The sequence below is a fragment of the Mustela erminea genome, chromosome 8 (genome assembly GCF_009829155.1).
Source record: "Mustela erminea isolate mMusErm1 chromosome 8, mMusErm1.Pri, whole genome shotgun sequence".
Lineage (NCBI taxonomy): Eukaryota > Metazoa > Chordata > Mammalia > Carnivora > Mustelidae > Mustela > Mustela erminea.
In genome coordinates this window covers 73071909-73088637 of record NC_045621.1, presented here as the reverse complement: position 1 = coordinate 73088637, position 16729 = coordinate 73071909, and the positions used below count along the sequence as shown (strand labels likewise).

General features: G+C 44.8%; 1 protein-coding gene across 10 annotated transcripts in view; it reads right to left on the bottom strand.

Moving 5' to 3' along the window:
• The window catches only part of OSBPL6 (oxysterol binding protein like 6), a 203783-nt gene extending 196648 nt beyond the window's left edge, over positions 1-7135 (bottom strand). For all 10 annotated transcript variants that reach the window (XM_032356047.1, XM_032356048.1, XM_032356052.1 and 7 more), the window contains exon 1: positions 7082-7135. The gene's annotated coding sequence lies outside the window, so the exon portion shown is untranslated. The remainder of the gene's footprint in view (positions 1-7081) is intronic.
• Positions 7136-16729: the final 9594 nt, after the last annotated feature.

The following is a 16729-nucleotide window of genomic DNA, read 5'->3' as shown; positions in this document are numbered from 1 at the left end:
CCCAACAGGAGTAAATTATTTGGCACGTTATCTTCTAGCTCTATTTGTACACAGGGCTTGCACCTCACTTGGCAAGTCCCTGGGCCTCAGGTTACCCAGCTGGAAAGTGGGAGAGGTTGGAATAGATGACTTTTTAAACCTCTTTCAGCTCTAATGTTTTAGTAATCTAATATAAAGGTCATCCAAGCACCAGCCATCAAGCAAAGATGAGTATTTCTAGTGCCTGAGTAGTATTTTCTTCATGTGTTTTATTTATGTGAATTGATACACAGATTTTCTTGAGCAGAGAAAAACATAATCCATCATCTCTAAAGGAGAAACTTTTTGGTGTATTAATTATGAATTATTTGTACTCACCATCAATGCTGGAGAAATGGATTCAAAAGACAGTCTGCTGATATCTTATTTAAATGTTATTTACTTATGTAAATTTACTTTTACTTAAACTTGTTTACATATTTATTTATTTAAACTTATTTGAAGTTTAAGAGTTAAGTTACATACTTAACACTCTCTAACCCAGTTATTCCTTACAGTCCTGGACAGTAACCTACCTGCCTTGGCTTCCTTTCTTGCTCTGCCTTTCCACAGCTTACTACAGATTTTGAGACTCTGGTCCTGCTGGATGGAATATTCTCCCACAGGAGAGGCTTTACTTTCAAGTAAACTGCCAAACCAGTAGCAGAAAGAGTCACTGGACTTTTCTGCTGCCTATAATTAACATAATTCTTACAATTTAAAGACATTCAACATTTATATTATGATTTATTTTAATGTAGACACACCCTAAGGGCTGCCTGTTTGGCTAGGTCAGAAGAGCACGTGACCCTTGATCTTGGGGTCATGAGATCAAGCACCACCTTGCCGGTAGAGATTACTAAGAAAGATAAACTTTCAAAAGCACAAAAAGAACTGATTTTTAAAAACTGTACTACTACATAAAGTAAGTGAACACAAAGAGAAGGGTTCATGTAGTCCACCAGAAACCTCATCTTGTGACCATCATGATTCAGTACAGTCAATTCCCTGTAATACAGCTGGATCTTTAATTAACCCTTCTGTCTATTTTCCATTTTTCCCTTTAAAAATCAACTCAGCACTAAGACACATTCCATTTTCACAAATCTGACTTCATCCACCCAGCTCTCCTTTCCCTGACCTCTGTCTCTCCTATGTGACAACACTGAGGTATCTTCTTGACAAAAGGACTTGCCATGAGTTTAAAGTCTTCTGCTTTAAAAAGTCAATAAAACAGAAGTACATTTAAAGTAACTGTTCTTTGCAGGGACCGCATTTTTTTCCCCCATAGCACTCTCAATTCAAGGAGGTCTAAACATAAATCTGGAAAAAGTTTAAGGAACAAATGAAAAAATAGAAACTTCATGCAAATTCCAAAACCAAGCCAGATCCACCCTCCACGTTCGCATACATATTCAATAGTGATTTGTTTTTGGTAGATTCTGTCTTGGGTAGACCCTGAGGGCAGACAGGTTTATGAGCCAGCACTTAAGAGGGTGTCTGGTACATAGTAGGTGCTCAATAAAGAGGGGCTGAAAGAAGAAGGAAGGCACTTGATGGCCCATGACCCATTCACACGAGATCCACAGATGCTGGTCACCTCTCTGTGAAAGTGATCAGCCTCGGGTCTGGTAACTGAATGTAGGGATGCAGAACTTCTTCCAAAGTTCATGGAAACTGAGAACCGTGCCAGAAGAGCAGACTACCACTTTCACCAAATGAGATGTAGACCATGTCAGTTATCCCTAAAATTAATTTTTGCTCATTGTTTTGACCAAAGCTCCTGAGTCCAGCCTGGATTTCAAATCATTAAATATTTATATCTATTTATGGGATACAGGCAATGTGTAGCTGCAGTGAAGGGTATGACTAATCATCCCTGAAAAACAAGAGGCTTCTGGAGTGAGTCCTTGACTCTCTTAGGAGCTTTTTGATAACTTCTGACTATAATGGTAAACAACAAACTTTTTTCCTTCAGGAGGTCTGTCTTTCTCTTTTCCTTTTTCTTTTCTTTTTTCCTGTAAGATTTTGCCACATTTCCATTCAACTGCTGATGGAACTACCAGCAAGATGTCAAGATGTTCTCCAAATCACTATGCCAAGGAAAGGCAATTGAGGATTACATTGCCTTGGGGAAAACTATCCAGCCACGAATCATTGTATCAGCTGGTGTGAAATCAGCAAGAAAAAAACATTACAGAGGATCAGAAGATGTCAAGAAATAGAAGCAAAATTGGAAAACGAATTTTAAAATAGGACGAGAAAATGCTGAGTACCTAGCATAATATTTACAAATCAGAATGCCAGCTAAAATGGTGTTCAATCAAAATGACACTATATATTACTCCAGAATGGCCCTAGAAATAGAAAGCCCTGTCCTGTCCACACAGGAGAGCATAAGCAACTTTTTATTATAATGAAGAGAACTTCAAGGGTTGAAATCCTTTATCCTTTTCAAGGGAATATATGTCAGAAAATACAAACACATGTGCCATTACTTTGCAACATTAGATGGGAAACAGTATGAAGGCAAACATCAGCCCGCAAGGCTCTAGTCCCTCCATCACATCCTGTTCCCTGCACTCACGGGAAGTGGCTATTAGTATCTTCATTTCACATGTGCCATAACTGAGGATCAGAGGGATCTGCTTCACCAAATTACACACAACTAGTAAACTCTCAAGAAAGATTTGATTCCAACACTTCTGACTGTGATGCCAACACACTCTCAATTCCATGAACCCACTTCCTGTCAATCCAAAACATCATCTTCACACCTTAACCACTGAGCATTTACCTCCTTCACGCAATAAAATTACACAAAGGCTTTTTATGCCCTCTTCCCTCAGATACTCTTCCATATGCACCAGGTATGACATGAGAAAATCAAAGTCTTCACTGTGAGTGTCATAACTGCCCACCAACTCCAAGTTTGTATCTTCAAACATAAGCTGAATATCAATCAACCCACACTTGACATGTCTAAATCATGCTAAAAGCTCCCACCACAACTTCTCTATTTCTTTTAATTAAAATGAAACATCAGGCTCCTGGGTGGCTCAGTGGGTTAAAGCCTCTGCCTTCGGCCCAGGTCATGATCCCAGCGTCCTGGGATCGAGCCCCACATTGGGCTCTCTGCTCGGCAGGGAGCCTGCTTCTCCCTCTCTGGCTCCCCCTGCTTGTGTTCTCACTGTGTCTCTCTTTCTCTGCCAAATACATAAATCTTTTTTTTTGAAAAATAAATAAAGTGAAACATCTTTAACTCCTTCCTCCTATTCCTATTTAGGATCTTAAGCCTTGTATTCTCCCAGTGTCTTTTAAAATCCATTCTTTCTTTTCAGTTCTCTCCAAACAGAGAATTCTCATCTCAATCAACAGCTTCCAAACCAGGGATCCTGCCTTGAATCTCTCCCCTTCACACCCTCACCCCCAATCTATCAGTTCTCTAGACGTTTTTTTTTTATTTTTTTATTTTTAAAGATTTTATTTATTTATTTTGACAGAGAGAAATCACAAGTAGATGGAGAGGCAGGAGAGAGAGAGAGAGGGAAGCGGGCTCCCTGCCGAGCAGAGAGCCCGATGCGGGACTCGATCCCAGGACCCTGAGATCATGACCTGAGCCGAAGGCAGCGGCTTAACCCACTGAGCCACCCAGGCGCCCAGAGGAGGAAGCAGGCTCTCTGCAGAGCAGAGAGCCCGATGCGGGGCTCGATCTCAGGACCCTGGGATCATGACCTGAGCCGAAGGCAGAGGCTTTAACCCACTGAGCCACCCAGGCGCCCCCTCTAGACTTTTTAATAAACTCTTTGAGTGGTTCATGGTTGGAAAATTCCCCATGGCTTCTTCCACTTCTGTTCATTTCCTCTGTTCAAGATGGCTGAGGTCCCTCTTCTCAGCAAGGCCACTTCCTGCTCATCTTTCCTATAAGCCTCTCCATGAACTCTACACAATACATGCCTATACACAGAGACTGCTTCCTTATCCCTTAACTGACATCTTCTGAATCTTTTGGTACAGGAGCCTGGTGTGCCTTATGATAACACTGTATTGTCCTTATTTTCTTTTTCCTTAGAATTCTAAATTACTACTGATCCATGCATGAGAACTTCTTTCTTTCTTTCTTTCTTTCTTTCTTTCTTTTAAAATATGATAATCATCTGTGAACTTACTCTAGGTACTAGATCATTACCAATAACTTATATCCACCTGTGTGTTCCTCCCCATGCCATCCCCATGGTCCTCTCAGAGGACAACTGCTGTGCTAGGTTTTAAGTTTATCCTCCTGCTTTAAAAACAAACAAACAAAACATGTATTTCAATACACACACCTATACAAATGCTGATTTGTATTTATTTATTCCCCTGGCTTGTGTAAATTAGTACAACAATTTTGGGAAATAATTTGGCAACAACTAGGAAATTGAATACTTACACATCTTACAAATCAACAATTCTGTACCTTGGTATTTCCCCAAGAGAAACACTTGCACATGTGCCCCAGGAAACATGAATGACCAGAGCAGCACTCTCTGCAAATTTTTTTTCATGGGTGGGGGGGAGCCACTGGCATAACAGTGAAACATAATTGCTATGGATAGGTAATGGAATCATGTACAGCAATGGAAGTCAGTGAACTACAGCTATATACAACATGGACGAATCATGGTGACATAATGTTGAGAAGAAAAAAATTCCCAGAAGTCAATGCTTAGCACGAGACCTTTCTTGCAAGATTAAAAATAGACTGTAAAAAAGTATTATAATCATTACTTAACCTTCGCAGTTTAAAAAAAACAAACAAACAAAAAAAAACACCTCTTGAGAATTCACGACTTCTCCCCCCAAACTAGACTACAAACTCATGAAAGTAGAGACATCTTTTTATTCTTATTTGTATTTCCCACAGTACCTAGACCAGTGTCTTGAACAGACGGATGCTCATACGAAATAATCCACTGAATGATCACTGAATGCTACCTAACCAAGGCATTTTAATCAAATTTGAATATTCTCCCTAATCCAACAGTTTCATGAATAAAGTCACATAAAACTTTTACCTACTGATGCATTAACCTATTTCTGTTTCTGCGGTGGTACTACAGATCTCCAGCCACAAATGCTTCATTTTAGGAGGACCTTATCCCTCTTCACAGAGTAGAGTTAACATAAGGTTAAAGCAATCTAGAGATGAGAAAACTTACACGTTCCTATAAAAGTTCAGCAGAATCATATCACACTATGCCAAGAGACATCTGATAAAACCATAATTTGAAACTGAGATATCCCAAAAGGAATCCATCCATTGCATGTAAAATTGAGTTATCAATAACAAAACTGAAAAAAAAATCAGCAAATACAGGATTTTTAGGTTTTCTAAAAGCAAAGATTTTAATGGAAATATTTTGTTTCCACATTGAGAAAAAAAAATTTTTAAGGGGAAACACAAGAAATTCAGGGGTATAAGAATAACAGGAATAATATTCCACCCATCAGGACCTTCCTTATAACTCAATGAGGACAAGGCATATTTTCTATAGGTGATAATAGCGAGTTACACTGCAGCTTCCCTTCGACCTTGGGAACTCTGCTCACTCTGAGTTACTGTGAGGTCTTCTGTTTCATTTATTATTAGTCTTTGTATCTGCAATGCTGTAGCATTGGATAGGATTATCAACATTGTGAGCTTGCAGTACCTCAAACTGTAGAAATGCTTCCAAAAAACAAATGGGGATGGAGGAGAGAGGAAAAAACACAACCAAGAGGAAAACAAAGTTAATGATATTAAGACGGGATATTTTAAATTTTTACCTTTGACGGAAGACTACATTTACAAATCAGCCCCATGATATACAACTATCCGCTAGCATGCAATTTTTTTTAATTTAATAAAAGATGTCAAAGAAAAATTGTTTTCTTATTTAGGAAAAAAATCACGAGTGAATGTAACATACAATTTGCTAAAACTAGTTCAATTACTTAAAGAAGGAAATTGGTATGAAGAAAAAAAAACCTATAGGACTTTGCATCTGCGAGAAAGAAATAAGCTGGCAACACAGTGGGTTCACTTAGTTTCGTGTCTTTTGCTTCATGTCCATTATGTAATGCTTTCCCCAGCTTTGGGTCTCTATGTTTAAGCTACTGTTAGGAATATCATAGAATGGCCACAAAATCAGTATCTGGTCATAACTTTCAAAAACAGCTCCAAAGGTGTCATGCAGATGTGCCCACAACAGTAAAGGCTTTAAAAAAAAAAAAAAAAAATCTGCTGGTGTCATTACTTCTTCCTGGCTTCCTCCCCAGGTCTCCCTTCCCCTCCTCCCCCCCCAGCATCCCTGGCGACACGATCTGCGGGCAGCTCCGGGCTCGATGCAGGGGAAGCACGTCCTGACTGCAATGCAAACGCTGTCCCGGTCTGAACCAGCGAAGGCAGACCCGGCCCTGGCTGGAGGTGTGGACCAAAGCTGCAGAGAAGGCTGCAGGGGAGCCAGCAGCCGGGGGACAAGGGTGGCCCGCGAGGGCAGTCCGCAGTGCACGCGCACAATAAAACCCAATGCACAACTTCCCCAGCCGCTCGTCTCGGCTCCCCGGATTCGCTGGGAGGTGCGGCGTAGGCGTTAGCTGGAGCGGGCGCGGGCACCGGCGCTCTCGCCGCGCGGGTTCGGTTCTCCGCTGACAATTACATCAGTCCTTCTCCCGGCCCCAGCTTCAATCCGCGGCAGCCAGGCAGAGCGAGGGTGCCGGGCTGCGCGGAGGAATGCGAGCGCGCGAGCCAGGAGGCCGGAATTCCCCAACAACGAGGGGGAAGGGAGGGTGGCGAGCGGGGAACCTTGACCCAGACGCCCCCTCCCACCTTGGCCATGGGGCCCGACAGGCATCGCCGCCCCCGCCGCCGGGGCTCACCCGCCAAGGGAACCCCCAGGGGGCGGCGACGCCTCCAGGGCCCAAAGCCCGGCTGCCCACCCGCGCGTCCCTCCGGCCCTCCGGACGCGCACAATGCCCCCGGGCTGCGGAGCGGGTACCGCGGTGTCAGCTCCCGGGGTCCCCTCTGCGCTAGGACACCTACCTGGAAGGCGAGCAGCGGCGGCGCCGATTCTGCGGCGGCAGCAGCGGCGGCAGCGGCGGGAGGCGGCCCTGGCGGGCGGGCAGACGGGCGCGCGGGCTGGCCAGGGAGCGGAGGCGCGGGCGCCGCCTGCGCGGAGCCGCGGACTCCAGCACCGACAGCGGCGGCGGCGGCGGCGGCGCTGCGCCTCCAGTGGTCCACCGCGCCGCAGCCCCTCCTCTCCCACGGGCGGGGCGCGCTGGCGGGGCGGCGCTCCCGGCTCCCCGCCCCCGGCTCCCGCGGGTAGCCCAAGCCCGAGTGGCACCGCGGGAGGCGGGCGCTCCCGTGGCGCGCCCGCCCCCGCCGGCACTCTTCACCGCAAGGCAGAGAGAGCCTCCGGCCGGGTTCGCGGAGCCTCCGACGCGCGGGGTTCCACCGCCTGGGCTCACCCCCCGCTCGACCCCCCGTGGGAACCCCTGGTGTCCAGTGTTGGGCCCTGGAGACCCCAACGGGGAGTCTCCGGGCCTAAGAGCCACAGCGGCGACCCCGTCCGCCAGGGCCCGCCGAGGTGGGCCGGCCGCAGGTTTCCAGGGCTGGCCCAGAAGGGCCCCGGGCGCTGGGGGCCTGGAGCGCAGCCGCTTCGAGCGCTGTGTGACAGCGGATCAGAAGGAAACCGCAGCCCGGCGGCCTCCCCGGAGGCGCTGCCCAGCCCGTCTTGGGCCGACGTACAGGCTGGTCAATAAACACACAAGACTGTGTTGCCTGCCCGCACCAACCCCCCGCCCCCACCGTCACACCGCCGGGTCCCTGACACTTCGGAGCCAAACTTCCCAGGCCCAGAGAAATACTTAGGTTCGTTGAAAAAAGGATCCGCTGCTTAAAGCTCCACCGTACTACAATCCTTCCCACTCCCTTAAACTCTCCCACCTTTAGACCGTTGCCAACCTATACCCTAGAGTAGATTAATATGAAGGCAAATTTGTTCCAAGGAGGGGGTAATTTAAATATTTGCACAGACGTTTCTTCTGTAAATGGATGACTGAGGAAATGTCAAAAGTATTACAAGACATTTCTGTCATCACCATCTTCAGGGGGAAAAATCCAGACAACACTGATTAAGCCTAACACGAATTATTAAAAAAAAAAAAAAAAAAAAAAAAAAAAAAAAAAAACAGTGCTGGAGTGCTCTATGGGCTATCTAGGTGTTCAGAGTGGATGGGGGGGGTGCCTTCAAAAACTGAAGACATTTTTACCCACTGGGGCAACTCAGTGATGGGGTTTCACAGTTCTCATACCGTCCTGTTGTAAAATAATAGTTGCTGGGCCCTGTGACACATCGCAGTTTAACCGGAATTCCTTCCCCGTGAAGACAGTCCCCTCAAGGGAAGACTGGAGCGCTGACCCTCCCTTCACCACCACCATTTTCTCACTCCATCCATCTGGGTTCCACTGACAGGGACCACTGAAGCCACTCCAGCTAATAGAGGGGGAAAGTCAAACCCCATCTAACAAGAAAATGCAGAAGAATGAAAGGCGATGAGAGAGCGTCCTTGGTCTAAAGAAGTACTTCTCAAAAGTTTTTTGCTTCCAGGAACAGAGAACCATAAACTACTTGGGGGGTGGGGGAGGACTACCACAACTTCAACCCCTTTTATCTCAAAAATCCGTGCACACTTTTCACTCTACTCCTAGTGTCTCTGTGTGTTTCACTATTTTAAAAATTGGTTTAAATATCAGGAAAAAGTGTTCTACCTGTCTCATTAATGAATGATCAAATACGGTGTGATGGCACTACTCCCATGAAAACAGGCAGATCTGAGAGAGCCGCCATTGTGTATCAAGGTCGCTTCTCCACTCTTTGCATCAGTATTTTGAAAACTCAGACTGGCGTAGATATATGAATACAAGTAACAGGCTTTTTGGTGTTTTCTTGAGCTATGGCCGGGTTATGGCTCAGAAGTTGCCCAAGAGCAATGCTTTCATTAAGTGCATATTCTTGCTAAGAGTTTAGGTCAGAAGTCGTATGTTAGCTAAAAGGATCTCTGTTTCCTGATTCATTCCTTTTACTTGTCTCAAAGAAATACTTGCTCATGGACTTTTTCAGTGAAGGAAGTTAATGATATTCTTAAAATACTATTACTCACAAATGAACGGAGCTTCACATGAATCACAGTCCCCACCATCAATTCACTTCATAGAAGTCTCCCACTTCTTTTTTTTTTTTTTTTTTTTGAGATTTTATTTATTTATTTGAGAGAGAGAGCGGGCACAAGTGAGGGGAGGGAGAGAAGGAGAAGGAGAAGCAGGTTCCCCACTGAGCAGAGAGCCCCATGCCAGACTTGATCCCAGCACACTGGGATCATGACCTGAGCCGAAGGCGGACACAACCTCCCGAGCCACCCAGGTGCCCTCACACTTCATTTTCATTACAATTTTTCTATAGTGTATTATTTTAGCTGGGGTTTCTTAGGAAGGATGATGTACTAATGCTTCATTGAAAGATACAATTCCTGGGCATCTAGAGCGAGGAAAAGAGGACATGTGACAGGGAAGAATGAGATGGTATGTTCCCAAGCTGGTCTACGCTTCGTGAACCTGAAAAGACCCAGTTGCTTGGCCATGTAAAGTGCTTGTGGACAGGCTCTGCAGAAAGCTGTGCACAGGAACAGTCTATCCGAGTGAGGACCAAAGAAAGAAACTTACCTGCAATCTCCCTCCCATCTCCTATTTTCCATTGGTCAAAATTTATCCCACGGGTGGTTTACTACCCTAGCTTCCAGGCTGAATTATCTGACTCTTTTGGCAGCTACCTGACCAGGAAATCCATGCTCTGCAACCATGATATGGGATTTGTGCTGAATTATTCTATAGACAACTTGGTTATGCTGGAAGCTGTGTTTCCCAGAATCCTCTTTTCTACTTTCCAGGTCTATATGCATCCAGATGGATAAAACTGAAGTTGCTAGAGACTTGGCAGGCAAACGCGAAGCAGCAGCAATTATACTCTCAAAGTTGTCATTCAGTAGACATGGCAAGAGCCGAACGTCCACGTGCGAAAGGGTTCCTATTTGTTCTCAGTGGTCCCTGCTCTGCGTTCTCCTCTGCCCAATAACTATGACCACAGTTGGGCTAACAGACTCTTTACAGACACTTCCAGAGGTGGCAGCTGCCACGGCCACAACCTTCCATGGACTTCTACACTTCTACACCAACCGCCCTCATGCTCCCACTGTAGCGGCTAGATGTGCCCAGCTTCCAGATGTCCCCGAAACGCTTGGACTGATTCATCTATATGAAGGCTGATCTCCGATCTTGGCCACGCCTTTCCAGACTCTTACTTCCCCAGCTCCTTCCACAAATGTAGACATCTGATTTCCATAGGAAATTCCTTATTCAGCCTACTTACAGTGCCTCTGCTTCCTGGATTGGACCCCATCTGCCAGAGGCTCAAGCTTGTGGCTGGCCTGCACACAGGGGCTTGCAATCGATCAACCTCGTAGGCAGTTGGAGCAGGGTGAGGCACTCAGGAACCTGGAGAAATGTGAAGCTGAGAGAATCTGAAAAGGTACTCTAGTGGTGTCCCATATAAGCAGCAAAAATAGTCATAGTTTTCCTTTGTGTTTGTTCATTGACAGTACTTAGCCTTGAAAATACTTTTATTATTACTGAATTAACCTGCTTTGGTGAATTAGCCTCACAAAATGAAATGAGCAATGGATTTTGTTTTGTTTTGTTTTTTAACTTTCTTGAGACATCATTTTGGCTTCTTGAGTGGAAAACCGTAAACGAAATCTCAGCTGGAAAATTCTGACCAGAATCTTCCCCCAAGTGTGGAAGCATCCTACATGAGTTTCCCACTTTTGTTATAAATGTGAACATAAAGATGGGCCTTCCCTTTGTAACTTACTCTCTGTGAAGTTGATTTTTTTAAACAAATTTACCATTTTACAAGACCAAAGAACACAGGGAGAAAATCAAAAGGCAAACTCTTTGAGGCAATGAGCTCTTGCAGGAAGGGTGTGATGGGAGCTTCTGGGGTGAGCGGCCTTTGTGTGCTCTTAACCTTCAGCCTATTGGTCACACTCAGCACTGCCTTTGAACATGTGCATACACTACCCCGTCCCAATTTCTCAATGCTCCCTAAAAATCACAGATGCTGTTGAAACATTTTTTAACCAAGAATACTGCCACCAAGAGCATCTGGCAAGAGCAGAAGCCAAACCGCCAGGTCCCGAACCCCATTTGGTCTTATATCCTTCATTTCCATACTGTCATGATCCACCCAGATGAGTTGCTGACCGAGCCCAGAGACTACTGCTACATCTGCTTCAGAACCTTTCATTCAGTGTGCTTATCAGAGTCCCTGAAAGGGCAGAAAGAATTGGGATTTTGTTGAGCTTATCGGTTGCAGGCGTTTTGGGTTTTTGGTGCCTCTTTATTCATTTGATCCAATAAATATTTATTAAGTATCTGCTATGTGTTAGGCATTTATGCTGGGTGCTTGAGATACGACTGAGGAAAACAGAGCCTACATTCCAGCAAAGAGAGACAGACAAGAAATAATAGACCTAACAGATAAGTCAATTACACAGCACATTAGAAAGTCTTATGTAGGGGCACCTGGATGGTTCCGTTGGTTAAGCGTCTTGACTCCCGATTTTGGCTCAGGTCATGATCTCAGGGTTGTGAGATCAAGCCCCGTATGGAGCCCCTCACGGAGCCCCACCTAGAGCCCAAGCCAAGCTCACCTTGAGGTCCATGTGGAGCCCTGGGTCTCCGAGCTCTGCAGGGAGTCTGCTTGAGATTCTCTTTCCCCCCTTCCTTCTGCCTCTCCCCCTACTTGTGCTCACCCTCTTGCTCTCTCTCTCTCTCTCAAAATAAAGAAAATCTTAAAAGAAAAAAGAAAGTCTTCATACAAGAAATTGTAGAAGTTGCACACATTCAGAGGAATGGAGGTGGGCTGCCATGTTGCAATATTAAATAAACTGGTCAGTCGGGGCCTCATTGAGAAGGTGGCAGTCGAGCAAGGATTTGAAGGAGGTGAGGAAGTTAGTTGGGCGGATGTCTGGGGAATAGGACGTTTCCACTCCAGTCAGAGTGACCAGACACTGCAAAATCCATGGAGTGGGGGTGCCTAGTGTGTTCCAGGAGAGAGTGTGAAAAGAGAGAAGTAATAGGAGCCAAATCATGTAGAACCTATAGGCCATAGTGAGGACTTGGAATTTTATTCTGAGTGAGATGAATCACAGGTCTATGTCGTGGAGAAAGATGGTTTGACTCATGTTATAAAAGATCTGGCTGCTGTGTCGTGAAAAAGCTGATAGAGGGACAAGGGTGGAAATAAGGAGGAGGCTGTGCCATCACACTGGTCAGTGGCAGCAATGGCTCAGGGCCAAGTGGTGGAGTGGAAGGGTTAGAAGTGGTCAAATTCAACATGTGCCTTAAAAGTTGGGCCAACTGGATTTTCCGATGGATTGGATTGTACATGCCGGTAAGTGTTTGCATGAGTTATAACTGAGGCTTATTTTTATTACACTATTCACTTGATGAGGTTGTGGGGAGGAAACACAGGGCCCTGCTGCCTGTAGATACTGGGGCATGGTGACCACTGGCAAAGATTCTAATGCCTGAGGGTGACCATAACAAGTGCTAATACCATTATCTGCCCAGCCACACAATTGTGCTCCATGATTTGGGCTCTTATGAAACACACACAGACACACTCAAACACAAGATGTGTCCACATAGAAAAGTGGAATGTGTGGAGAGATGCACAACAAACCCCGTAAGAGCACAAAAATTCAAAATGAAATTTCCCTCGAAATTGTAGAATGACATTAGCAAAATGGAACCTACTTTGGGTTTCTTCTCTCCCTGCTTCCTATCCCAGAGCTTCATTAGAAAACCAAGATTTTCATGTAAGCAAACTCAGACTCAGAACATACTTAGCCCTCAGGCCCTTTGCTATGACCAGAACCTTAAAATACCCTGATTATTTCATGAGTCCTTACACAGGCTTACATGCTTTCCAGAGGAACTAAAGGAGCTGAGAGTTCTCTAAGGATAGTTAGCACAGTGATGGATGTTGCCAGCCTAGAGCACATGATATCTTTCTTCCGATCCCTTAGGAGGGTTATTTCTGTATGTTTACCTCTAAACCTTCTACTACTACAAAGAATGGAGCATGTACCAAAGGTGTGGTGAGATGACTTAGTTGGTTCTCGGACATGCATTCAAAGACATTGATTCATCGAGTGAGAATATAACTCTTTCCCTTCCTTTTTCTTTTTTTTTCTTCTGGAGGTGGGGGTTGACCTCAAGAAGCAAGGCTTAATTTGGTGCTTATACGTTTTTAATAGCTCTGTTTAACATCTGTAAATCTCTCATTTTAACAAAAAGCAAGCAGATCCCAGCCTTGGGGCCTTTGATCTTAGTAGGATGGTTCCAGAGTTGAATGACATTTTATTTGCTGGTCTTCACTGTATTTATTTTTAGAGTTATTTTCTGTTTGTAGCTTGTGATACAGTTGTGATATAAAGTTTTTTTTTTAAGATTTTATTTATTTATTTGACAGAGAGAACAAGAGTGCACAATGAATGGACTTCCTTTAAAAAAGTAATCACAGGAAAAAAAAAAAAAGTAATCACAGGGAGAGCTATAGAGGGAGAGGGAGAAGCAGGCTCCCCGCTGAGCAGGAAGCCCTATGCAGGACTAGATCCCAGGACCCCGGGATCATGACCTCAGCCGAAGGCACGGAGCCACCCAGGTGCCTCTAAAACTTGTTTTTAAAATGCATTATCTGGGAATACTTTTTAAAGGAAGTCCATTCAGAAACATACTAGACAAACAATACCAAAGATGTTAAATAGATATGGCCCCCCAAAATCAGTAGGGCAGTAAGAAAACTGAAAATTGAGAAAAACTGATAAACTGGAAAGAGCAAAGTCAGAAAGGCTGAAATTCTAAACCCAGTCTCAATCTCTTCTTGCTGTTTGACTTTGAACACTTTTCTGAACCTCTAAGACCTAGATTCTTCCCTTATAAAAGAGTTGAAAAAAATTTCCAAACCTTACTAAGGTTGTGGTGAGGACTGTCACAGTAACATATAAAGTATGTCCTGTACAGAAGGTTCTGGACAAATATTTGGGTTATCTCTGCCTTCCAAAAGCTCATCCTGCCTTGGAAATGAAACACAAATGTCATGATCTTCATAAAACTTTCCCTAATCCCTGCCACTTTTGAGTGCGATCCTTAATCTCCACAGAACTGCTTCCTCTATTCTGCTATTTTGTTTTGTTTTAAGATTTTATTTATTTATTTGGCAGACAGAAATCACAAGTAGGCAGAGAGGCAGTCAGGCTCCCTGCTAAGCAGAGAGCCCAATGCGGGGCTTGATCCCAGGAACCCAGGTTCATGACCTGAGCGAAGGCAGAGGCTTTAAGCCACTGAGCCACCCAGGTGCCCCATATTCTGCTGTTCTTATCAGTAGTCTTAACAATTGCCTTGTTCCCTCTACTTGACTATAAGCTCCATGAGGGCAGCTCTTTGTCCAAAGTCTTGTATGTCATGGATGATTAAAACATATCCAAGTAGCTTAATTCAATGAATCGCTTCTTTGGTGATGAACTTGTGCCCCACAACAAGTACGCTGAACCAACCTGTCTGCTGACAGGCACTGAGAAGCCTTGACACATCAGCGCACAGCCTGAGAGCCTTTACACACAGAAGGCACTGACCCAAAACAGAAATCACTGTCTTACACATAATACGACCTATGCTGTTGAGATTAATAAAGTACAATTTAGTTAAAATTATGACTAAGTTCATAGTCAGTTTTGGTTATGTCTTTCCTCAACTGACACTCTCAGGAATGAGTGCAAAGTTTTGGTTTGTCCCCTTTAATATTATGAGTCTTTGCACTGAGAGCGTTTAGGAAACACTAGATTAAGTGGCACATGAAAGCATTATATTGCCTTTGGTTTACACTCTCAAAGCTGGTATCAAGATATGTTTAGGTTGATACATCTCTTAATGGGGTTCCTGGGTGGCTCAGTCATTGAGCATCTGCCTTCTGCTCAGGTCATGATCCCAGGGTCCTGGAATCGAGCCCAGCATCGGGGCTCCCTGCTCAGTAGGAATCCTGCTCTCCCTCCCCCACTCCCCCTACTTGTGTTCCCTTTCTCACTGTGTCTCTGTCAAATAAATAAATAGAGTCTTTAAAAAGAAAAGATTGTACCATAGTATTGGTCTAGTTCATGAGTTGTAAGCATTTCTTGCTTGATATACAGCATAGCAAAAAAAGGCTACGTAGTAGGGTCAGGTGTCTGGCTAATACCCAAAGCACCAGTGGTGGTATTACTGTGGTATTACTGGTACACCAACTATGTAGGGCATTATATAAATATAACATTTCAAGTTCATTTTCTCATTTTACTGTGTGGTTTCTTTGTGAAACATGCAGCTAAGATATTCATCTAGCGTAAGAGGGAACAGGCCCTGATTGTGACTTGCCTGTGGTCCCACGCATTAATGGAAGTTCTAGAATACTGTTCTTGGCCTCAAAGGATTTCCCACTCCCTGACAAGTCACAGTGCCCTGGAGATCTAGGCAGGTATATGAATGGAGACCCACATACCATGGCATATATATTCAAAAGTTAGAAATCAAATGAACTATCTCATAAAATATGGTCTATTCTCCTACTTTTTTAAAATTTAATTTAATTTTTTTTCAGTGATCCAAAATTCCTTGTTTATGCACCACCCCTAATGCTCCATGCAATCCATACCCTCCTTAGCACCCACCACCAGGCTTACCCATCTCCCCCACCCCCACCCCTCCAAAACCCTCAGTTTGTTTCTCAGAGTCCACAGTCTATTCTCCTACCTTAACAATACCACCTTTGGCATGACCTGGAAGGTATTCAGAATTTTGAAAGCCCTTGTAGTTCTAACCAGATAACTCAGCAGGGCAGCGAAGTACAGCCCTGGCTCCTGCCCACATCCCGTCCACATCCTACCCTCTCCTCTCTCCACTTCCAGCTCTGCCACATCCTGGGAGGATCATGGGCTCACACGTGAGGACAATCCAGCCCCAACATGTAAGCTCTGCTTATCCTTCCCTCAAGCAGTTGCTCTTCAGCACAGGGTCCTGATGGTCCTGAGTGTGGTATAGAAGAGGGCCAAGGCTCCGGTGGGCATGGCACCTGGGGCCCCTCATGTCCCATGCCTGAAGGGGAGGTGCATGGCTGGAGAAGGACAGGAAGCGACTTCGAAAGGACAGGGCCAGGGGTGCCTGAGTGGCTCAATGAGTTAAGCCTCTGCCTTTGGGTCTGGTCATGATCTCAGGGTCCTGGGATCAAGCCCCGCATCGGGCTCTCTGCTCACTGGGGAGTCTGCTTCCCCCTCTCTCTGCCTGCCTCTCTGCCTACTTGTGATCTCTTGCTCTCTGTCAAATAAATAAAATCTTAAAAAAGAAAGAAAGAAAGCACAGGGCCAGAGCAATTGCTCCCTCAGCTGACACAAGGACAGTCCTGATCTGCACTTAGAATTCTTTTTTAACTTTAGAATTTTCTGGGAAGAAAATTCCTTAAACCAGATGCCTTACTAACTGTAAGAGCTCACAATCTCCCTATTTTATTATTAAACTCCATTTCATCATTACAGAACTGTA